The sequence below is a fragment of the Somniosus microcephalus genome, unplaced genomic scaffold, assembly GCF_052327205.1.
Source record: "Somniosus microcephalus isolate GS21.2 unplaced genomic scaffold, FLI_Smic_1.0 unresolved_chr2, whole genome shotgun sequence".
Lineage (NCBI taxonomy): Eukaryota > Metazoa > Chordata > Chondrichthyes > Squaliformes > Somniosidae > Somniosus > Somniosus microcephalus.
The window spans coordinates 76,063,646-76,088,505 of record NW_028225180.1 but is presented as its reverse complement, the minus strand read 5'-3'; the positions used below and the strand labels follow the sequence as shown (position 1 = coordinate 76,088,505).

Genomic DNA, 24,860 nt, shown 5'->3' with positions numbered 1-24,860 from the left:
CCTGAAGGAGGCTTATCGCCTCCCGCTTCCTGTAACATGTCATTCTGTTACGCTGTGACCGTCATGGTATGTCAGTTTCCATCACGCTATTGCTGTCATTCTCATCTGCTTCAGCCTTCTCCCTCAATTCGTCGCGGCATCTGCGTTATTTATATAAGTCTCGGGGTTTCGCTGCAGGCTGCACGCTTCAAAGGGTCGGGAGGTATATTAAAAAGCAAAACGCGAGAAAGAAAGCCCGTCGCTGCTGACTGGTTGCTTCTGGCCTGGAGCCAAAAATTTACCAGCACCCGCCAATTCGCGCGCTGCCCTCACCAACACCAACAACAACACTTGTATCTATATAGAGCCTTTAACGTAGTAAAACGTCCCAAGGCGCTTCACAGGAGCGATTATCAAAAAAAATCTGACACCGAGCCACATAAGGAGATATTAGGACAGGCGACCAAAAGCTTGGTCAAAGAGGTCGGTTTTAAGGAGCGTCTTCAAGGCGGAGAGAGAGGCGGAGAGGTTTAGGGAGGGAATTCCAGAGCTTCGGGCCCAGGCAGCTGAAGGCACGGCCGCCAATGGTGGAGCAATTAAAATCGGGGAATGATCAAGAAGCCAGAATTGGAGGAGCGCAGAGATCTCGGGGGTTGTAGGGCTGGAGGAGGTTACAGAGATAGGGAGGGGGGCGAGGCCATGGAGGGATTTGAAAACAAGGATGAAAATTTTAAGAATCGAGGCGCTGCTTAACCGGGAGCCAATGTAGGTCAGCAAGTGATCGATCGCCAATTAACCTTGGCAGTGGCCAATTGAGCTTTGTTCACCCATCGCCCCCTGTGCTCGCTGACCTACATTGGCTCCCGGTCCGGCAACCCCTCGATTTTTAAATTCTCATCCTTGTTTTCAAATCCCTCCATGGCTTCGCCCCCTCCCTATCTCTGTAACTTCCTCCAGCCCCACAACTCTCCGAGATCTCTGCGCTCCTCCAATTCTGACCTCTTGAGCATCCCCCGATTTTAATCGCTCCACCATTGGCGGCCGTGCCTTCAGCTGCCTGGGCCCTAAGCTCTGGAATTCCCTCCCTAAACCTCTCCGCCTCTCTCTCCTCCTTTAAGACGCTCCTTAAAACCGACCTCATTGACCAAGCTTTTGGTCACCTGCCCTAATATCTCCAAATGTGGCTCGGAGTCAAATTGTGTCCGATATCGCTCCTGTGAAGAACCTTGGGACGTTTTACTACGTTAAAGGCGCCAGATAAATGCAAGTTGGAATCATAGAATCGTAGAATGGTTACAGCACAGGAGAAGGCCATTCGGCCCATCGAGCCCGTGCCAGCTCTCTGCAAGAGCACTTCAGCTCGTCTCACTCCCTCCCCGCCCTTTCCCCGTAGCCCTGCAAATTTTTTTCCTTCAGGTACTTATCCAATTCCCTTTTGAAAGCTGTGATTGAGTCTGCCTCCACCGCCCTTTCAGGCAGCGCATTCCAGATCCGAACCACTCGCTGCGTAAAAAAGTTTTTCCTCACGTCGCCTTTGGTACTTCTGCCAATCACCTTCAATCAGTGCCCTCTGCTTCTCGACCCTTCCACCAATGGGAACAGTTTCTCTCTATCTACTCTGTCCAGACCCCTCATGATTTTGAACACTTCGATCCAATCTCCTCTCAACCTTCTCTGCTCCAAGGAGAACAAGCCCAGCTTCTCCAGTCTATCCACGTAACTGAAGGCCCTCATCCCTGGAATCATTCTCGTAAATCTTTACCGTACCCTCTCTAAGTCCTTCACATCCTTCTTAAAGTGCGGTGCCCAGAATTAGACACAATGGCCCAGTAATTCGGGTCGGTGGCTTGCCGCGCGTGCAAGCCCCTGATATGCACTTACCCGACGCGCTGACATTTCACCTCCAGGGACGCCTGGAATTCGTGTTTGAAAAAGAAGAATCCCGGGCAGCGTCTGACGTCACGCCGCCCAGGAGTGCAGCCAGCGCGAAGCCTGGAGCGCGCTGTGCAAGTGAGACACGCCCCTTGAGGTCTCAGTTTAATAGGACACGCCCCCAATGTTTCTCACAAGCTGCTAAGCATTTTTACATGCAAAGCAGCATTTTAAATAGGTTTTTGGTATTTTTATGAAGCTTTTGGTAACTTTTATAAACTTTTAAAAACGTTTACATTATTTTGAAGAATCTGAAGTAGTTTTAAACAGAATTAAAGCTATTTAAAGACTTTTAAAAGCCCTAAAATAATTTTTTTTATTCCATTTATTTATTTACCAATGTCGTCGTCATACATGTCTTCACACTGTTCCCTTTGGGGAACTGTATGAAGTGGTGGAAGGATTTATGGCCGTGATTAACACTCATTCCGTGACCGTAACCATCTTTGAACCAGCCATTAGGGTGGCTAGTCCTATGGCAGGAGGGTTTTACGGGCTCCCACAAGCTATACAAGGAGGGGGGGCCACCCACACTCACGGACGCAAATATCCCACTGGATGTCAACCCAGAATTTAGAGCCGGAGCTCCGACTCCACTTGCCGGGACTGTCTGGAGCGGGGTTCGAAACTCTACCCCGTCTGGCCCAGCGGCGGGGATCCTACCGCTACGCCAAAGGCCCAATCCGATTAGCAACGTGAAATGGCTGGAATGAGCACAATTCACGGCATTAAAAGAACTCACAATTGAACTGATGATGACCTCAGCAATCTCCTCAACGAGGTGGAGGCGCAGCGCCTGCTCATCATTGGTAATGAGAAGTCAAAGGCGCCGCAAAAAGGACAGATGATAGCTTGGTCTTTCAAGTGGCAGCATAGGGCTCCAGTCACGGGGAGGGAAAAGGCGCAGGAAAAGTATGGGTGTCACCTTTTGCGCGGAGTGGGCCTTTTGCGTAGCGGTAAGCATCCCCGCCGCTGGGCCAGAAGGAGTAGGGTTTCAAACCCCGCTCCAGACAGTCCCGGCAAGTGGAGTCGGAGCTCCAACTATAAATTCTGGGTGGACATCCAGCGGGATACTTGCGTCCGCGGGTGTGGGTGGCCCCCCCCACTCAGATGGGTTGTGGGAGCCCGTAAAACCCTCACGCCATAGGACTAACCACCCTAATGGCTGGTATGAAGATGGTTATGGTCACGGAAGGAGTGTTAACGTGGCCAGAAATCCTTCCACCACTTCATACAGTTCCCGAAAGGGAACAGTGTGAGGATACGTACGATGATGACCTCTTGCGCAATGCACCTCCTTGGACCCTCAGTCGCAGATGCGAGGGGGCAAATCGTGCAATTGTTAAATTTTTCATTTTATTGACATGTAAAATGTTGGCCCAGTAATTCCCTTCCAAACGCGCGAGTACGGTCGGGGTACTTACGCGTCTGGCCGGAGGAAATGCCGGTTTTCAGCATGCACAGCGCATGCGGGGAAAACCGGCATTTCCTGTCCTCTGAACGAAGGGGTTCAGAGGCAGAACGCGTGCGACTGTACAGGCAGCGCGTGCGCAGTAAAATTCACCGCTTTCATTCATCCTTTCAGTGAGGTCAAGTCCTTACAACTTACACATGAAAAAAGCATGGGTACAGTTGCTCCAGAGGCTGCGGTTGTTTGGGAAAGGGATTAAAGTTATTTTAAGAAATGCTGAGGTAAGTTTTAAAGTTTATTTTTGTTTTTTAAAACGGGTTTTCAGTACTGTAGGTAGAAGGGTCAATTGTGGCTATGTGAATTGAATTTGCTGTGTTTATTAAATGTGAAAATGACTCCAACATTTTTAAGAAAGAAACTTTTCATCAGTAATATATTCTTTTAAGTAATTATGTATATATGTCTGTATATATTCCTTTGCGTGTATGAATATATTCCTTTACTTATGTGTATGAATGTATGTATTTAATTATGACTTTCAGAGAAAGTAACTTATTGGAAAATCATAATTAAAAACATACATTCATACACATAAGTAAAGGAATATAAAACATACATACATATACGTAAAGGAATATATGCGGACATACATACATACATAATTACTTATTACTGATGAAAAGTTTCTTTCTTAAAAGTGTTGGAAATGTTACATTACTCATTTTAGAACACTCATTCTCACATTCAATTCACACAGCCACAATTGCTCCTTCTACCTATCGTACTGAAAACCCATTTAAAAAAAAAAATTTAAACTTTAAAACTAACCTCAGCATTTCTTAAAATAACTTTGCTCCCTTTCCCAAACAAAAATATTGTCTTTCAGAAGCTCCACGATAAAATATATCTTCCTCCGCAGCCTTGGACCAACTTTACACATGCTTTTTTCAAGTGTAACTTGTAAGGACTTACCCTCACTGAATCCATGAATGAAATCGACGAAGTTCACTGCGCACGCGCTGCCTGTGCAGTCGCACGCGCTGTGCCTCTGAACCCCTTCGTTCAGAGGACCGGAAATGCCGGTGTTCTCCGCATGCACGGTGTTTCCTGAACGCCGGCATTTCATCCGGCCAGATGCGTGAGTACCCAGACCGTACTCACGCATTTGGACCCGAATTACTGGGCCAATACTCCAGTTGGGGCCAAACTGGTGTTGTATAAATATTCATCATAACTTCCTTGCTATTGTACTCTATGTATGAATCCTGTAAGCTTTTTTAACCACTTTGTCAACCTGCCCTGCCACCTTCAACGATTTGTGCACGTTATACCCCCAGGCCTCTCTGTTCATGCACCCACTTTAGTTTATATTGCCTCTCCTCGTTCTTCCGACCAAAATGTATCACTTTGCACTTTTCTGCGCTAAATTTCATCTGCCACGTGTCCGCCCATTCCACCAGCCTGTCTATGTCCTCCTGAAGTCTATCACTCTCCTCCTCACTGTTTACTAGACTTCCAAGTTTTGTGTCATCTGCAAATTTTGCAATTGGGCCCAAGTCCAAGTCATTGATATATATCAAGAAAAGCAGAGGTCCTAGTACCTGTAATGATATCAGCAAATAGTGATGATATTTGTCTGTGTTTGATTACTTATGCCTTACAGCATATTTGTCTGTGTTTTTGATTACTTGTGCCTGACCAGCAGAGGTCATGTGAGAGACAAGCAGTCCAGAGGAGCTTTACTTTCAGTTTCATTCTAGGTGCATCACAGCATAGTGTGTTCTGTAAAAAGCTGTAGAAAGTCTTGAACAAGACTTTAGATTAAACAACATTCTCTTTCAGAAATGAGTCTTTATTGAACCCAAAAAGAAATCAATACATGATGTCACAAGTGGCTGAAAGAGAAAAAATCTGAAGTTAGCAACTTGACGGGACAGTGAATGCAGTTGTGGCAAGTAAGCGAAATCAGCTCTCCACATATTAGCAAGCCAGAAGAGAACATTGTTGCTTACCATTAGAGAATAGCTAACGAAGTGAAAAAATGGAAGGTTTACTCCCACCGGCGACGCTTCAATTGACAGGTAATGTGGCTGAAAATTGGAGAAGGTTCAAACAACGTTTAAAGTTGTATTTAGCGGCAATCGGAGCTGACGAGAAAAGTGATAAACAAAAATCGTCCGTGTTCTTACATGTCGTGGGTGATGCAGCGCTGGAGGTATATAATAATTTCATATTTGCTGTTGATGGAGACAAAATGAAGCTAGATAAAATAATGGAACAGTTTGAGGCCTACTGCATACCTAAACGCAACGTGACCCTTGAGAGGCACAAATTTTTCACGTGTACAGAAAATCGGCGAGACTATTGATCAGTATGTGACTGAACTGAGAAACCGGAGCAAATTGTGTGAATTTGGGGGACTCACAGGCTCGCTGATAAAAGACAGACTGGTGTGTGGTATTCCAGATAATGGTCTAAGGGAAAGGCTGCTAAGAGAGCAAGATCTAGACCTGGGAAAAGCCATAGCATTGTGTAGGGCTACAGAGACTGTGAAGTTGCAGGCAAAGGAGCTGTTCAGTGACAGTAGCTGCAACGTGGATGCAGTGAGAAAGAACGGATACAAACCGTTTAACAAAGAGAGCGCCAATGTGACAAAAGAGACGTGGCCAGCAAACGAAAATGAAAGAGACAATCGGAAGTCATGTAGTCGATGCGGTACACAGCATCCACCAAGAAAGTGTCCAGCATATGGTAAAACATGCAATAGATGCAACAAAAACAACCATTATGCCCGTTGCTGTAAGAACCAAGCGCAACAAAGCAAGGTCCATACAGTAGATGAAAGCGAGATAGAGGAATTCAATATAGATGTTGTGTCTGAAAACAAAAAAGAAAGAGACTGGATGTTGACACTAAAAGTGAATGACATACACATTCCATTTAAATTGGATACTGGAGCACAAGTTAATGTGATATCAGAGACCGATTTTAAGAGAATTAGACCCAGACCAAAGTTACATGGAATACAAGTGAAAGTGACCGGATACTCAGGTACTGATATACCAGTGAAAGGAAAATGCATTGTCAAAGTAACACACAAGGACAGAGAGCACACGCTAGCATTAATTGTGGTGCCAAAGGATGTGCAAGCCATACTAGGGTTAAAAGCCTATGAGAGACTGAACCTGGTAAAGAGAGTCCTCGTTGTGGAAAGCGAAGGAGAGACAGTCTATGATGAACTCATGAAAGAGTACAAAGACCTATTTAAGGGTCTAGGCTGCATTCCAGGAGAACACACGATCAGAGTAGATAAAAGTATGACACCGGTCATACATCCATGCAGAAAAGTTCCGTTTGCTCTTCAAAAGCAACTGAAGGCAGAGTTGGACAGGATGGAAAGCCTGAACGTGATCTAGAAGATAGATGAGCCAACTGAGTGGGTGAGTTCCCTCGTCGTAGTGGACAAAAAGAATGGAAAGCTCAGAATTTGCCTGGATCCAAGAGATCTAAACAGAGCAATAAAGAGAGAGCACTTCAAGCTTCCTACACGTGAGGAAATCATGGCACAGTTTGCAAATGCAAAATATTTCAGCAAGTTAGATGCGTCCTCAGGATTTTGGCAGATGAAGCTGGACGAAGCAAGTTCAAGACTGTGCACGTTCAACACTCCATTTGGCAGATACAGATTCCTAAGGTTACCATTTGGCATTGCCTCAGCTCCTGAAGTGTATCACAAGACTATCCATATGATCTATGAGCACCTGGAGGGAGTTGATACATCAATGGATGACATCATAGTATGGGGAACCACGAGAACTGAGCATGACGACAGACTGAAAAAAGTGCTGGAAGCAACAAGGAAAACAAACCTGAAGCTGAATAGAGAGAAATGCCAGCTCGGGGTGACAGAACTGACATTCGTGGGAGATATCCTTAGCAGTGAGGGCATCAGACCAGATCCCAGAAAGGTGTCCGCCATTGAGAATATGCCAAGGCCACAATGCAAAAAGGACGTGCAGAGGTTTAATGGAATGATCAACTACATGGGTAAATTCATATCCAACCTCTCAGAAAAAATAGCGCCACTGAGAAGACTAACTGAAAAGAACATAGAATGGGAATGGAATCATGAGCATGAGAAGTCATGGAGCGATCTAAAGAAACTGCTCACAGAGGAACCAGTTCTGAGGTTTTATGACCCAGCGAGACCCATCAAGATATCATCAGATGCATCACAGAGTGGGCTCGGTGCCGTTCTTCTGCAACAATATGACTACTGGCAACCTATTGCATATGCATCGCGCTCAATGACAGACGCGGAGACGCGATATGCTCAAATAGAAAAGGAGCTGCTCAGCATCACATACGCCTGTGAAAGATTTCACCAGTTTGTGGCAGGACAAGCAATCAGTGTAGAGACTGACCATAAGCCCTTGATTGCATTGTTCCAAAAGCCACTGAATAGCTGTCCGCTTAGAATACAAAGAATGATGATCAGGCTGCAACGCTATACACTGAATGTTGCGTACACACCGGGTAAGCTGATGTATACAGCAGACACGTTGTCCAGAGCTGTTGACCCAAGTGAGCCCGCAAACACCACAATGGATGAAAAAGTGAACGCCTACGTGGACATGATCACAAGTGCACTGCCCATAGCAGATGCAAAAATGGAGCTCATAAAGACTGAGACAAACAAAGATGAAACAATGAGACGACTGAGAAAAAGCATCTTGGATGGATGGCCCAACATGAAACAAGACTGCTCACCTGATATAGCAGAGTACTGGAACTGCAGGGCGGAACTATCAGTGGTCGAAGACATCATCTACAAAGGAAGTAAAATAGTTATCCCAAAGAGTCTGAGAAGAGAGATGCTAAAAAAGATCCATGGAGGACATCTGGGAATCGAAAAGTGTAAGAAAAGAGCACGAGAGGTGATGTACTGGCCACGAATCAACCAAGATGTGACAAATGAGGTGTCAAACTGCACAATATGCCTGAAATATCGAGCAAGCAATCCGGTAGAACCACTAAAGCCACACCCAGCACCAGACAGACCTTACCAGAAGGTAGGTGCTGACCTATTCGTATGTCAAGGGAAGGACTATCTTGTCGTCACAGACTATTACTCCCTGTATCCAGAGGTTTGTAGACTGTACACCACCACTGCAGAAGCTGTGATAAGAAGTATGAAAGCCATATTCTCCAGACATGGCGTGGCAAGCGAGGTCTTCACAGACAACGGACCCCAGTTTAACAATGCAAATTTCCGACACTTTGCCAAAGAGTGGGACTTTGTCCACACAACATCAAGTCCTCACTATCCACAGTCCAATGGGCTAGTGGAAAAATCGGTCCAGACAGTGAAAAGACTGATGTACAAGGCAAAAGACAGTGGAACTGACTTCTACCAAAGCATGCTTGTATACCGCACAACGCCGCTCGAGTGTGGTATGTCACCAGCCCAACTCCTGATGGGACGTCGGCTAAGGTCAAACCTACCCATCCCGGAGAACCTCCTGAAAACAAAAGAGGGGGAGAAAGTGAGGAAGTTCAAAGAGCAACAGAAAGAAAAGCAAAAGTACTACTATGACAGAGGAACACAAAACCTACCTGAACTCCACACTGGTGACCAAGTAAGGTTGAAAGACAAAACAAACACATGGACTCAGAAGGGAACTGTCCTGAGTGAAGTTCAACCAAGATCATACACCATTCAGACAGATGAGGGTGCTGTTCTGAGAACAAATCGTCAAGATCTTCTCATGGGACCAGCCACAGCAGGTCAAGAGACTGATACTGGTGAACAACCTGATCACACAGCTGAGAACCAATCATCTGAGGCAACAACTCAGATTCAAGGACAATCAATCAGAAAATCCTCAAGACACATGAAGCCTCCTGAGAGACTCATTGAGCAAATTTAAGGACTATTGTTAAAGAAGGAAGTAATGTTATCTTATTCTTTCTTCAAGTTCTAGTGTATTGACATATTTCATGTGAACACACAAAGCAAGGGTAAAAAACCTTGATCATGATAATGATAATGTAAGTTCATTAAATGTTGTTAGTTAAAAGTAAAATACTTTTGTTTTAAGAAAGGGAGATGTAATGATATCAGCAAATAGTGATGATATTTGTCTGTGTTTGATTACTTATGCCTTACAGCATATTTGTCTGTGTTTTTGATTACTTGTGCCTGACCAGCAGAGGTCATGTGAGAGACAAGCAGTCCAGAGGAGCTTTACTTTCAGTTTCATTCTAGATGCATCACAGCATAGTGTGTTCTGTAAAAAGCTGTAGAAAGCCTTGAACAAGACTTTAGATTAAACAACATTCTCTTTCAGAAATGAGTCTTTATTGAACCCAAAAGGAAATCAATACAGTACCGACCCCTGGATAGTTAACGTTCCTGATTTAATTTGTCTGTGATGCTTGCACCAAGTTTGTGGACTGGGCCTTGGTACGGCCTTCCAGGGCCTGCTTTCCTGGGCCTCCGGGAGGCTCCGACAGGGATGAGTCAAGGGGGACTGGCAGCCGGTGTAACACAGGGGCCCATTTTGTTGGGAAGAATAGGGAGGTCACTCATCACTTGGAGGGTGCGAGTCTAGGTGGGGTAGAGGAACAAAGGGATCTCGGAGTACAAATACACCAATCACTAAAAGGTGCGACACAGGTTAGCAAGGCCATAAAAAATGCAAACCAAGCACTAGGGTTTATTTCTAGAGGGATTGAATTGAAAAGTAGGGAAGTTATGCTAAACCTGTATCGAACCTTGGTTAGACCACACTTGGAGCACTGCGTACAGTTCTGGTCGCCATATTATAAAGAGGATATAGAGGCACTGGAGAGGGTGCAGAGATTTACAAGGATGATAACAGAAATGCGAGGATATACATATCGGGAAAGGATGAACAGGCTGCGTCTCTGTTCTCTTGAAAAGAGAAGGCTGAGGGGTGACCTAATAGAGGTCTTTAAAATGATGAAAGGTTTTGATAGAGTGGATACAGAGAGAGTGTTTCCACTTGTGGGGAAGAGCATAACTAGAGGCCATCAATATAAGATAGTCACCAAGAAATCCAATAGGGAATTCAGGAGAAACTTCTTTAAAGAAAGAAATACTTGCATTTCTATAGCGCCTTTCACAACCACCGGACGTCTCAAAGCACTTTACAGCCAATGAAGTACTTTTTGAAGTGTAGTCACTGTTGTAATGTAGGAAACACGGCAGCCAATTTGCGCACAGCAAGCTCCCACAAACAGCAATGTGATAATGACCAGATCATCTGTATTTTTGTTATGTTGGTTGAGGGATAAATATTGACCCAGGACACCGGGGAGAACTCCCCTACTCTTCTTCGAAATAGTGCCATGGGATCTTTTACATCCACCTGAGAGGGCAGACGGGGCCGCGGTTTAACGTCTCATCCGAAAGACGGCACCTACCGAAAGTGCAGCACTCCCTCAGCACTGCACTGGACTGTCAGCCTAGCTATATGTGCTCGAGTTCCTGGAGTGGGACTTGAACCCACAACCTTTACCCAGAGAGTGGTGAGAATGTGGAACTCGCTACCACAGGGAGTGGTTGAGGCGAATAGTATAGATGCATTTAAGGGGAGGCTAGACAAGCATATGAGGGAGAAGGGAATAGAGGGTTACACTGATAGAGTTAGATGAGGAAAGACAGGAGGAGGCTCGAATGGAGCGTAAACACCAGCATGGACTGGTTGGGCCGAATGGCCTCTTTCTGTGCCGTATATCCTACGTAATCCTATGTTTGTGGGAGCTTGCTGTGCGCAAATTGTCTGCCGCGTTTCCCACATTACAACAGTGACCACACTTCAAAAAGTACTTCATTAGCTGTAAAGCGCTTTGAGACGTCCGGTGGTCGTGATAGGCGCTATAGAAATGCAAGTCTTTCTTTTATGTAAGTCACGCGACTCCCGGCGGCGATGAAGGGCCGGCCGGCCTGATAACTGCGGGGGCGTTTCCGTGATGACCCCATCTCCCTCTTGCCAGAGGCCTTCTCTGCAGGCCGCCCAGGCTGACCCCGAAGTGCAGGCCTCAGGACGATCGTAAGGAAGAGGAGGCATGAACAATTGGTTCTCTTTCCCACAGGAATAACAAGGTATTAATCATTCAACCACTTCTCGAGGCTTCTGTGAAATACGAGCTCGTTTTATTTTTTGTGTGTGTATGTTATTTTTTGCCAAAAGGCCGCATTAATCCCATGAATAGTCAACGCAGTCCAGGTCATGTTTAAAGCGCTGTCGGGAACTGTTTGTCGAAAAGAATAGTTCGATGCTCAGTCACCGAGCGAGGCAAAGGAGATAGGATTTGGCCAGAACTTCTGTACAGCTCGCTATTAAATTGGACAGCCAGTCAGCCAATATTACGATCTATGCCTTATCTTGAAACATGAAAAGGAAGCACATCTTGTAGAAAAGCTAATCTAGGCCACAAAATAAAGCTGGGCTGCACTTCGCTTCCGACCTCGCACTTTCATTCTCTTATGAAAGTGAGAATGGTTGGGATTGTTCTCCTTCGAGCACTGTGGGGGGTTTTGACAGAACAACAACAACACCTTGCACTTATATAGCGCCTTCAATGTAGTAAAACGTCCCAAGGCGCTTCATAGGAGCGATTATCAAACTAAATTTGACACCGAGCCACATAAAGAGATATTAGGGCAGGTAGAGGTCGGTTTTAAGGAGTGTCTTAAAGGAGGAGAGAGAGAGGCGGAGAGGTTTAGGGAGGGAATTCCAGAGCTTAGGGCCTCGGCAACAGAAGTCACGGCCGCCAATGGTGGAGCGATGGAAATCGGGGGATGCTCAAGAGGCCGGAATTGGAGGAGCGCGGAGATCTCGGAGTGTTGTGGCGCTGGCAGAGGTTACAGAGATAGGGAGGGGGCGAGGGCCACGGAGGGATTTGAAAACAAGGATGAGAATTTTGAAATCGAGGCGTTGCTTAACCGGGAGCCAATGCTGGTCAGCGAGCACAGGGGGTGATGGGTGAACGGGACTTGGTGCGAGTTAGGACACAGGGCAGTGAGCACAGGGGGTGATGGGTGAACGGGACTTGGTGCGAGTTAGGACACGGGGCAGTGAGCACAGGGAGTGATGGGTGAACGGGACTTGGTGCGAGTTAGGACACGGGGCAGTGAGCACAGGGGGTGATGGGCGAACGGGACTTGGTGCGAGTTAGGACACGGGGCAGTGAGCACAGGGAGTGATGGGTGAACGGGACTCGGTGCGAGTTAGGACACGGGGCAGTGAGCACAGGGGGTGATGGGTGAACGGGAGTCGGTGCGAGTTAGGACACGGGGCAGTGAGCACAGGGGGTGATGGGTGAACGGGACTCGGTGCGAGTTAGGACACGGGGCAGCAGAGTTTTGGATGAGCTCAAGTTTACGGAGGGTGGAATGTGGGAGGCCGGACAGGAGTGCGTTGGAATAGTCGAGTCTAGAGGTAACAAAGGCGTGGACGAGGGTTTCAGCAGCGGATGAGCTGAGGCAAGGGCGGAGACGGGCAATGATACGGAGGTGGAAGTTGTAGTGTATGTACCCGTCTACCTTTAAGAGAACTATTGTATGTAACCGTCCACCTTTAAGAGAACTACTTTAGGTGTTGCACTACTTTGTTGGCTTCTGTATACTGTAATACCGACGGTGACCACACCAGTATATAAGTGCTGTGTCAGGATTTATTGGGCAGATTCGCCCTGACCTTCGAATAGTAAAGTCCTGTTTTAAGTTACTCTGGTAGTCTGTGTATTAATTAATTAAACAACCCACAGACTTTACAGTGGCGACGAGTCCGATCGTACCCTGCGGCAACAATACTTCCGAAGCAGTTAACGAGCGTCGAGAAGAGGCAACCGCCCTCGTCATTCTGCTGGGAGAAAACTCGAGTCTGCAGAGCTGGAAAGGAGGAAGAATTCAGAGACAAAGACTTCCATCAGCAACAGGCACTGACTGTCCCTTCTGCCACGGTGAGGAGTGAGCCGATCAGCACGAGAAGCAAGCCGGCCACGGTGACTGTGAGTAAGGGAAAAGTAAAAAGAATAACCGGAGGATAAGGGCAGTGCACTCGACCACGGTCGAGGGGGAAAGGAGCCGGACAGAAGTCGGGCCCAGAGACGCTGAGACTGGGGCAGCGTGGAGCAAGGAAGCCGCGGTACAGACAGGCTGGGGACGCAACGGCGTCGTGAGACAGCTAGACCGCGACCGGCGAAAAAGGCCGGGCAGCGACCGAAGCCACGAAGCGCTGCGACCGGGAGCGTAGGCGCGGGAAGATATAAAAACTCAGCCGCAGCCAGGGAGGGAAGCACCGGACTGCGAGAGGGCTGGGAGGCGCGATTGGGAGCCGAGCGAGCGGGAGAGGCAGAGCCGACCAAGGGAGACTGAGCGAGAGCCAGTCCAGCGGCTGAAACTGTTCGCCGTCAACGGGGTGTACCCAGCGCCGGTAGAGCCGAGCGAGCAGGAGAGAGACAGAGCCCGAGCAAGGGGAACTGAGCGAGAGCCAGCCCAGCGGCTGAAACTGTTCGCCGTCAACGGGGTGTACCCAGCACCGGTTGCCCTGCCGAGAAAAGGGAAAGCACTGAAGCCGACGCGCAGCTGTGAACCTGAAAGCCAGCGGCCGTCGCCCATGGGGAAAGTGTACCCCTCCCGCCAGGGGAAGAAACGCGGGAAGCCGCCATTAGGCGGAGAAGAAGACAGAAGCGGGGAACCGCCATTGAAGTGGGCGGGGAGAGAAGATAAGCGCGGGAAACCGCCATTTTCGCGGGAACCGCCATCTTGAAGGAAAAAAAAAAGAAAATTTAAAGAAATAATCCGTGGTGTTATCAGGAAGAGAGGAAGATGCCTAAGCGTGGTAACATCAACGATTTTAATTCCGAGGTAGAAGATCTATGGTGAGGCCAATAAAATAGAAGAAGATGACAAAGCTATAACCTTGCTAAACTCGATGGGCGCGAAGACATACGGGCTCTTGAAGCATCTACTAGCACCAGCTAAACCGGCGGATCAGACTTTCGATGATATTGTTGCTGTCCTGAAGGATCATTTTAACCCCGCACCACTGATGTTAGTGGAACGATCCAAATTTTACGCGAGAACGCAACAGAAAGAGGAAAGCAACGCGGAGTACCTGATTGAACTGCGTAGGCTAGCGAAACACTGTCAGTTTAGGGAAAATCTGGCAGAGGCACTCAGAGATAAATTCGTGTGCGGAATGTCGAAGGAAGAAGCACAAAAACGACTGCTCGAAGAGAACGATCTTACACTTGATAAGGCTGTCCTTATTGCTGCATCGAACGAAGCCGCAGCGAAAGGAACGGCGGAAATGCAGCTAAAGGCAGCGGCACTCAGTGTGCAGCAAATTACTTCGGGTACAACGAAATGCTATCGTTGTGGGAAGACAACACACGACCAGAACCAATGCTGGTTTAAAAACCAGGAATGTAGGAAATGTGGCAAGCTCGGTCACATAGCTAAGGTATGCCGGTCAGGAAAGAAGACCAACAATAATGAGTCACCACAAAAGTGGTACAGAAAGGTACATGAGGTGACTAGGAAGAGTCCGGAGGAACAGAATTCGGACTCACACTCCAACTGCAAGGAACTGGATAGTCTGAGAATTCACAATGTGAGTAATGAAGCTGACCGACAAGCTATCTGGATCACACTACAGATTGCAAAAGTCCAAGTGAAAATGGAAGTGGACACCGGATCGGCGCTGACGGTCATGAATAAGCATGATTATAAAAAGTTATTCAAGCATATTCCCCTACGGGATACGGAACTAGTATTGCAGACATACACAGGGCACAAAGTATACCCCATCGGAAAGATAGAAGTCAAGGTGAGATACAAGGACAAAGATCACCAAAGGATGGACCTGTATGTGTTGCCTGAGGGAGGTCCACCACTTCTGGGACGGGAGTGGATCAGGAAAATAAAGATAGACTGGCATTCACTAAACACCATGACGGTAGATTCCGGAAAGGAAGATGTCAAACCTGAACGGTTGTCCAGAATATTGGACGAAGCTAAAGAGGTATTCCAGCAAGGACTGGGAACACTGCGAGGAATTAAAGCAAAGGTTAAGATTGCAGAACATGCAAGCCCAAAATTTTTCAAAGCCAGATCGTTACCTTACGCGATACGACCTGCTGTGGAGGCAGAACTGGAAGAACTTGAACGATCAGGGGTACTGTCAAAAGTGGACTGGAGTGAGTGGGCCACGCCCATTGTTCCCGTCATGAAGTCTTCACCAAGTAACAAGCCAGGGGGACCGGGGAAGGTCCGCATCTGCGGAGACTTCAAGATCACAGTGAATCCGGTGCTTCACACGGTACAATACCCGCTTCCGCGGATTGAAGATATCTTTGCTTCGTTGGCTGGAGGGAAACACTTCACCAAGATAGACCTGGCACAGGCATACTTACAAATGGAAGTCGAGGAAGAGTCGCGTCAGTACCTCACCATCAACACACACAGAGGATTGTATCGTTATAATAGACTGGTTTTTGGGGTAGCTTCGGCTCCAGCAATTTGGCAGAGGGCCATGGAGCAGGTATTACAAGGAATTCCAAGCACGCAGTGTTACTTAGACGATATCCTGATTACGGGAGCAGACGAGGAAGAACACCTCACAAATTTGAAACTGGTGCTCACTAGGTTGAAGGAATATGGCCTTCGAGTTAATCGCAAGAAATGTGAGTTCTTCCAAAAACGGATCTCGTACTGCGGTCATGTCATTGACCGAGAGGGGCTGCACAAGTCACCTGACAAGATAGAAGCTGTTGTGAAGGCCCCCGCTCCGGAAAACGTATCACAGTTAAGATCATTCTTGGGGTTGGTTAATTATTATCACAAGTTTCTGCCGAATCTATCCACGGTGCTGCATCCGCTGAATGCTCTGTTGCGGAAAGAAGTACCATGGAAGTGGAGTGAGGAATGTAAAAAGGCCTTTCGCAGAAGCAAGGCGTTGATTACCTCTGAAGAAGTGTTGGCTCATTTCAACCCAACGGTACCTCTTCGTCTAGCTTGTGATGCTTCCCCCTATGGAATTGGAGCAGTACTTTCACACAAGTTACCAAATGGCTCGGAAAGGCCAGTGGCATTCGCGTCCCGATCATTGACCTCCGTGGAGCGAAATTATGCTCAAATAGATAGGGAGGCCCTCAGCCTTGTGTGGGGCGTAAAGAAATTCAATCATTACCTGCAGGGCAAGAAGTTCACATTACTGACAGACCACCAGCCGTTGGTGTCCATATTCAACCCTAACAAGGCCGTTTCCACCATGACAGCGCAAAGGCTACAGAGGTGGTCCGTGTTACTTGGGGCACACCAATATGACATTAAATACAAAAGGTCCAAACAGCATGGAAATGCTGATGGGTTATCGCGCTTGCCATTGCCGATAGTAGAAGAAGCGACTACAGTGGACCCGGTAGAGATGTTCCACTCATCCATAGTGGAATGTCTACCAGTAACAAATTCGATGATCGAAAACGAAACAAGAAATGACCCGACTCTCTCACGAGTCTATGATTTAACGGTGGAGGGATGGCCAGCACAGGGCGAACCAACGCTGCCAGCATTTTCGCAGAGAAAAGAACAGCTGTCAGTGTGTCGAGGAACCCTGATGTGTGGATCTAGAGTGGTGATTCCACCCAAACTTCAACAGAAGGTGTTAAAGGAGCTGCACGAGGGATATCTGGGTGGAGTGAAAATGAAGAACCTAGCAAGAGCGTTTGTGTGGTGGCCAGGCATTGGTGGGGACATCGAAGAAATCACTAAGAGCTGTCTAGGATGCCAGAAGGTCCAAAACGCGCCACCACAGGCTCCTCTGCATCCATGGGAGTGGCCCTCATCTCCTTGGCAAAGGGTACACATCGACTTTGCTGGTCCATTTATGGACTCAATGTTTCTAATAGCGGTGGATGCACACTCCAAGTGGCCGGAGGTAATAAAGATGTCCACCACCACCACGGAAAAAACCATCACAGTGTTAAGGACCATGTTTGCTAGGAATGGGCTGCCGGAACAGATCTGTTCTGATAATGGACCGCAATTTGTGTCCGAAGAATTCAAGAAATTCTTAAAGAGCAATGGGGTTAAGCACTACACGTCAGCCCCATACCATCCCGCCTCCAATGGATTGGCTGAAAGGTTTGTCCAGACCTTCAAGAAGGCCATAAAGGCCATGGGTAATGAAGCCATTAACTTACAACATAAGGTGGATAGCTTCTTGTTGGCGTACAGGAATGCAACACATGCGGTCACAAATCAAACTCCCGCCATGATGTTTTTTAATAGACGACTAAGATGCCGGCTGGATTTGCTTAAGCCAAACGTCAGAAGGGACGTAGGGAACCGGCAATTCCAGGGCATGAATGAAAGGCCAACTAGATCTTTTCAGATAGGTCAACAAGTTTTGGCCCGGGACTACCGTACCGAGAAATGGCAGCCTGGAACTATTGGAAAAAGGCTAGGGCCGTTGATGTATACGGTGGACATTGGGGACAGTATAATAAGGCGCCATGTTGACCAGATCATAGGGTCAGCCACAAATGGCCAACCTACTCCACCACCTTACACGGTTAATGTTGAGACAGAGATACCCAGAACACCTACCTCCGATCTGGTAATACTGGAATCAGATGAACCTGACACTGTCCTTCAAGCCGAATCGACCTTGCCAGAAGCACCTACTACCCCGCCGGGAGTTACGACACCACCGAGGCGTTATCCGGACAGAGTCCGGAAACCTCCAGAGAGACTGAATCTGTGAACTGTCTTGCATAAAGTTGTATATATGTTATAATGTATGTTTAATGGGGAATCAGTATGTTGTAAGCTAAAAAGGGAGGATTGTAGTGTATGTACCCGTCTACCTTTAAGAGAACTATTGTATGTAACCGTCCACCTTTAAGAGAACTACTTTAGGTGTTGCACTACTTTGTTGGCTTCTGTATACTGTAATACCGACGGTGACCACACCGGTATATAAGTGCTGTGTCAGGATTTATTGGGCAGATTCGCCCTGACCTTCGAATAGTAAAGTCCTGTTTTAAGTTACTCTGGTAGTCTGTGTATTAATTAACTAAACAACCCACAGACTTTACAGAAGTAGGCGGTCTTAGTTATGGCGCAGATATGTAGTCGGAAGCTCATTTCAGGGTCAAAAACCAAGGTTGCGAACAGTGTGGTTCAGCCTCAAACAGATGTTAGGGAGAGGGATGGAGTCGGTGGCTCGGGAACGGAGTTTGTGGCGGGGACTAAAGACAATGGCTTCGATCTCCCCAATATCTAATTGGAGAAAATTTCTGCTCATCCAGAAGTGGATGCCGGACAAGCAGTCTGACAATTTAGAGATCGAGTTGATGGGGAGAAACAGTTTGCACTGGCAGGAGGATCAGTAACCAGAGGAACAGGAGGGAGGCCATTGAGCCCCTCGTGCCTGCTCCGCCATTCACTGAGATCATAGCTCCTAACTCCATCTACCCGCCTGTGCCCCACATCCCTCAATAACCAGGGGACACAGATTGAAGATAATTGGCAAAAGAACCAGAGGGGAGATGAGGAGAATGTTTTTACGCAGCAAGTTGTTGTGATCTGGAACGCGCTGCCTGAAAGTGCGGTGGAAGCAGATTCAATAGTAACTTTCAAAAGGGGAATTGGATAAATACTTGAAAAGGAGAAATTCGCAGGGCTACGGGGAAAGAGCAGGGGGGGAGTGGGGCTAATTGGAGAGCTCTTTCAAAGAGCCGGCACAGGCACGATGGGCCGAATGGCCTCCTTCTGTGCTGTGTGATTCTACGGTTTGGTTTTCAGTTGGTAAGCCTCTCACCCAAGGATCAGAAGGTCATGGGATCGAGCCCCACTCCAGGACTTGAGCTTGTAATCTAAGCTGAGACTCCCAGTGCAGTACTGAGGGGGCACCGTACTGTCGGAGGGGCGGTACTGAGGGGGCACCGTACTGTCGGAGGGGCGGTACTGAGGGGGCACCGTACTGTCGGAGGGGCGGTACTGAGGGAGCACCGCACTGTCGGAGGGGCAGTACTGAGGGGGCACCGTACTGTCGGAGGGGCGGTACTGAGGGGGCACCGTACTGTCGGAGGGGCGGTACTGAGGGAGCGCCGCACTGTCGGAGGGGCGGTACTGAGGGAGCACCGCACTGTCGGAGGGGCGGCACTGAGGGAGTGCTGCACTGTCGGAGGGGCAGTACTGAGGGGGCACCGTACTGTCGGAGGGGCAGTACTGAGGGAGCGCCGCACTGTCGGAGGGGCGGTACTGAGGGTGCACCGTACTGTCGGAGGGGCAGTACTGAGGGAGTGCCGCACTGTCGGAGGGGCAGTACTGAGGGAGTGCCGTACTGTCGGAGGGGCAGTACTGAGGGAGCGGCGTACTGTCGGAGGTGCAGTACTGAGGGAGTGCCACACTGTTGGAGGAACAGTACTGAGGGTGCACCGTACTGTCGGAGGGGCAGTACTGAGGGAGCGCCGCACTGTCGGAGGGGCGGTACTGAGGGAGTGCCGTACTGTCGGAGGGGCAGTACTGAGGGAGCGGCGTACTGTCGGAGGTGCAGTACTGAGGGAGCGGCGTACTGTCGGAGGTGCAGTACTGAGGGAGCGGCGTACTGTCGGAGGTGCAGTACTGAGGGAGTGCCGCACTGTGGGAGGGGCAGTACTGAGGGAGCACCGCACTGTCGGAGTGGCAGTACTGAGGGAGCACCGCACTGTCGGAGGGGCAGTACTGAGGGAGCGCCGCACTGTCGGAGGTGCAGTACTGAGGGAGTGCCGCACTGTGGGAGGGGCAGTACTGAGGGAGCACCGCACTGTCGGAGGGGCAGTACTGAGGGAGCGCCGCACTGTCGGAGGGGCAGTCCTGAGAGAGCACCGCACTGTCGGAGGTGCTGTCTTTCGGATGAGACGTTAAACCGAGGCCCTGTCTGCTCTCTCAGGTGGACGTAAAAGATCCCATGGCACTATTGGAAGGAGAGCCGGGAAGTTCTCCCTGGTGTCCTAGGCCAATATTTTGCCTGTGCCCGCTCTCTGCAAATTTTTTTCCTTCAGGTACTTTTGAAAGCCATTATTGAGTCTGCCTCCACCACCCTTTCAGGCAGCGCATTCCAGATCCTAACCACTCGCTGCGTAAAAAAGTTTTTCCTCACGTCGCCTTTGCATCTACTGTCAATCGCCTTCAATCTGTGTCCTTTGGTTCATGACCCTTCTACCAATGGGAACAGTTTCTCTCTCTCTGCTCTGTCTAGACCCCTCATGATTTTTGAACACCTCCATCAACACCTTTTCTCCCGGGTGTTGCTCGCTGCAGTGTCCCAGAGAGAAGTCTTTAATTTCTGGAGACTCCATGGCAAACCTGGAAGGTTGGCGACCAATCTTACAATCAAAGAATCATAGAAATTTATGGCGCAGAAGCAGGCCATTCGGCCCATCGTGTCCGCGCCGGCCGACAAAGAGCTCTCCAGCCTAATCCCACTTTCCAGCTCTTGGTCCGTAGCCCTGTAGGTTACGGCACTTCAAGTGCACATCCAAGTACTTTTTAAATGTGATGAGGGTTCCTGCCTCTCCCACCCTTTCAGGCAGTGAGTTCCAGACCCCCACCACCCTCTGGGTGAAAAAAGTTCTCCTCAACTCCCCTCTAATCCTCCGACCAATGACGTATGCCCCCTGGTTATTGACCTCTCTGCTCAGGGAAATAGTTCCTTCCTATCCACTCTATCGAGGCCCCTCATAATTTATACACCTCAATTAAATCTCCCCTCAGCCTCCTCTGTTCCAAAGAAAACAACCCCAGCCTGTCCAATCTTTCCTCATAGCTAAAATTCCCCAGTCCTGGCAACATCCTTGTAAATCTCCTCTGCACCCTCTCTAGTGCGATCACATCCTTCCTGTAATGTGGTGACCAGAACTGCACGCAGTGCTCTAGCTGCGGCCTAACTAGTGTTTTATACAGTTCAAGCATAACCAATGTTCCCTGTAATCTTTTTCGGGCGCCGTGTGGCTCGGTTTTGGCATTGCAAGCTGCCTGCGCGGGATCCCTGGATACATAGAAAAATAGAAGCAGGAGTCGGCCATTCGGCCCTTCGAGCTTGCTCTGCCATTCAATATGATCATAGCTGATCCTCCATCTCAATACCACATTCCCGCTCTCTCCCCATACCCCTTGATGCCTTTTGTGTCTCAAAATCTACCCATCTCCTTCTTAAATATATTCAGTGACTTGGCCTCCACAGCCTTCTGTGGTAGAGAATTCCACAGGTTCACCACTCTCTGGGTGAAGAAATTTCTCCTCATCTCAGTCCTAAATGTCCTACCCCGTATCCTGAGACTGTGACCCCTCGTTCTAGACCCCCCAGCCAGGGGAACCATCCTCCCTGCATCCAGTCTGTCTAGCCCTGTCAGAATTTTATACGTTTCAATGAGATCCCTTCTCATTCTTCTAAACTCTAGTGAATACAGGCCTAGTCGACCCAATCTCTCCTCATACGACAGTCCTGCCATCCCAGGAATCAGTCTGGTGAACATTCGCTGCACTCCCTCTATGGCAAGTATATCCTTCCTTAGGTAAGGAGATCTGTGCAGCTTAAAAGGAGACGGTGTTGGCCACACGGCCCGCCTCGGAGTGTGTGGAAATTTAAAGGGGGTCCCTCCCGAGTGTGTCACAATTTACAGGGTGCAACCCCATCCCCCACCAGGAATGTGTCGGTATCTGCATGGAGTGCCCAGGAGTGCAGAGGTGGACCTAAGAGGTAACTTGATTGAAACATATAAGATCCTGAGGGGTCTGGACAGGGTGGATGTGAAGAGGATGTTTCCTCTTGTGGGAGAATCTCGAACTAGGGGTCACTGTTTGAAAATCAGGGGTCGCCCATTTAAGACAGAGATGAGGAGACATTTTTTCTCACAGAGGGTGGTGAGTCTTTGGAACTCTCCTCCTCAGAGGGCGGTGGAAGCAGAGTCTTTGAATATTTTTAAGGCAGAGGTAGATAGATTCTTGGTGAGCAAGGGGGTGAAAGGTTATCGGGGGTAGGCGGGAATGTGGAGTAATCAGATCAGCCCTGATCTTATTGAATGGCGGAGCAGGCTCGAGGGGCCGAGTGGCCTACTCCTGCTCATAATTCGTATGTACGTATGTACAGGAGACGGTTAAATGCTGCAGGGGCCTTTCTGAGATCGTGCCAATGGTTGTCGGCTCTCGATATTTCACAGGGAGCTGGCGCAGCGTGAAGTCTGGAAAGCTCTGCTCAGTATAATCAGCGTGTCACGTCTGCATGTTCATGGGGCTGAAAGGCTGGCTGGTTGCTTTACCGTCACTTGTCAGGACAGGGTATGTTGGCTGCCACCTGCTCTGCCACGGCCGAGGGGGCAGACGTAATCACGATAACAATCCCACCAGCTCCTGCCAGCTCCGTCTCGGATTCACCATTGGGTGTCACTGGGCGGAATGGCCGGTGGCAAATCTCATCTCAACTCTGAGCTGCGGGGGGTCATTCAGATGTCAGTACATCCTTCAGGTGAGGCGCTAAACCGAGGTCCTCGTCTGCTCTCTCGGGTGGACGTAAAAGATCCCATGGCCGCTCGTGGAAGAAGAGCAGGGGGAGTTCTCCCCCGGTGTCCTGGGGCCAATATTTATCCCTCCACCAACATCACTAAAACAGATGATCTGGTCATTATCACATTGCTGTTTGTGGGAGCTTGCTGTGCGCAAATTGGCTGCCGCGTTTCCTACATTACAAACAGTGACTACACTTCAAAAAGTACTTCATTGGCTGTGAAGAGCCTCGGGACATCCTGAGGTTGTGAAAGGCGCTATAGAAATGCAAGTCTTCCTTTCTGTGCCTACACCGTCCATCCGAATAAAACTTAATAATTATAAGCAACTTCCCCTCTTCAAAGAAAATTCAAATATGATCGTTGTTTTGTCATCTCTACTTACTTGGGTCTAATTACAAACTGCCTAATATTCCGCACTTGTCACGGTGCCTGCACAGTACACAGTGGGTAAAAGGGAACGATTCACTCCCGTCTGGTACTGTACGGCCCGTGTGTGTCTCAGTGTCAGCTCCTGTACATGTACAGTACACAGTGGGTAAAGGGGAACGATTCACTCCCATCTGGTACTGTACGGCCCGTGTGTGTCTCAGTGTCAGCTCCTGTACATGTACAGTACACAGTGGGTAAAGGGGAACGATTCACTCCCATCTGGTACTGTACGGCCCGTGTGTGTCTCAGTGTCAGCTCCTGGACATGTACAGTACACAGCGGGTAAAAGGGAACGATTCACTCCCGTCTGGTACTGTACGGCCCGTGTGTGTCTCAGTGTCAGCTCCTGTACATGTACAGTACACAGTGGGTAAAGGGGAACGATTCACTCCCATCTGGTACTGTACGGCCCGTGTGTGTCTCAGTGTCAGCTCCTGGACATGTACAGTACACAGCGGGTAAAAGGGAACGATTCACTCCCGTCTGGTACTGTACGGCCCGTGTGTGTCTCAGTGTCAGCTCCTGGACATGTACAGTACACAGCGGGTAAAAGGGAACGATTCACTCCCGTCTGGTACTGTACGGCCCGTGTGTGTCTCAGTGTCAGCTCCTGGACATGTACAGTACACAGCGGGTAAAAGGGAACGATTCACTCCCGTCTGGGACTGTACGGCCCGTGTGTGTCTCAGTGTCAGCTCCTGTACATGTACAATACACAGCGGGTAAAAGGGAACGATTCACTCCCATCTGGTACTGTACGGCTCGTGTGTGTCTCAGTGTCAGCTCCTGTACATGTACAGTACACAGCGGGTTAAAGGGAACAATTCACTCCCGTCTGGTACTGTACGGCCCGTGTGTGTCTCAGTGTCAGCTCCTGTACGGGTACAGTACACAGCGGGTAAAAGGGAACGATTCACTCCCGTCTGGTACTGTACGGCCCGTGTGTGTCTCAGTGTCCGCTCCTGTACATGTACAGTACACAGCGGGTAAAAGGGAACGATTCACTCCCGTCTGGTACTGTACGGCCCGTGTGTGTCTCAGTGTCAGCTCCTGTATATGTACAGTACACAGCGGGTAAAAGGGAACAAATGTGAGAGGATAGAAAGAAGATAGAGATAGAGAGAGAAAGAGAGAGAGAAAGAAAGAAAGAAAGTACTTTTTGAAGTGTAGTCACTGTTGTAATGTGGGAAACGCGGCAGCCAATTTGCGCACAGCAAGCTCCCACAAACAGCAATGTGATAATGACCAGATCATCTGTTTTTAGTGATGTTGATTGAGGGATAAATATTGGCCCCAGGACACCGGGGAGAACTCCCCCTGCCCTTCTTCCAATAGTGGCCGTGGGATCTTTAACATCCACCTGAGAGAGGAGACAGGGCCTCGGTTTAACGTCTCATCCGAAAGACGGCGCCTGTGACAGTGCGGCGCTCCCTCAGTACTGGGAGCGTCAGCTTGGATTATGGGGCTCAAGTCTCCTGGAGTGGGGCTCGAACCCACGACCTTCTTGCCTCAGAAGGCAAGC

General features: G+C 48.8%; 1 protein-coding gene across 1 annotated transcript in view; it reads right to left on the bottom strand.

Annotated features, from left to right (window-relative positions):
- Positions 1-24,860, bottom strand: part of LOC147092841 (neurexin-2-beta-like) — a 782,774-nt gene that overhangs the window by 183,057 nt on the left and 574,857 nt on the right. The gene's annotated exons all lie outside the window — the stretch shown is intronic.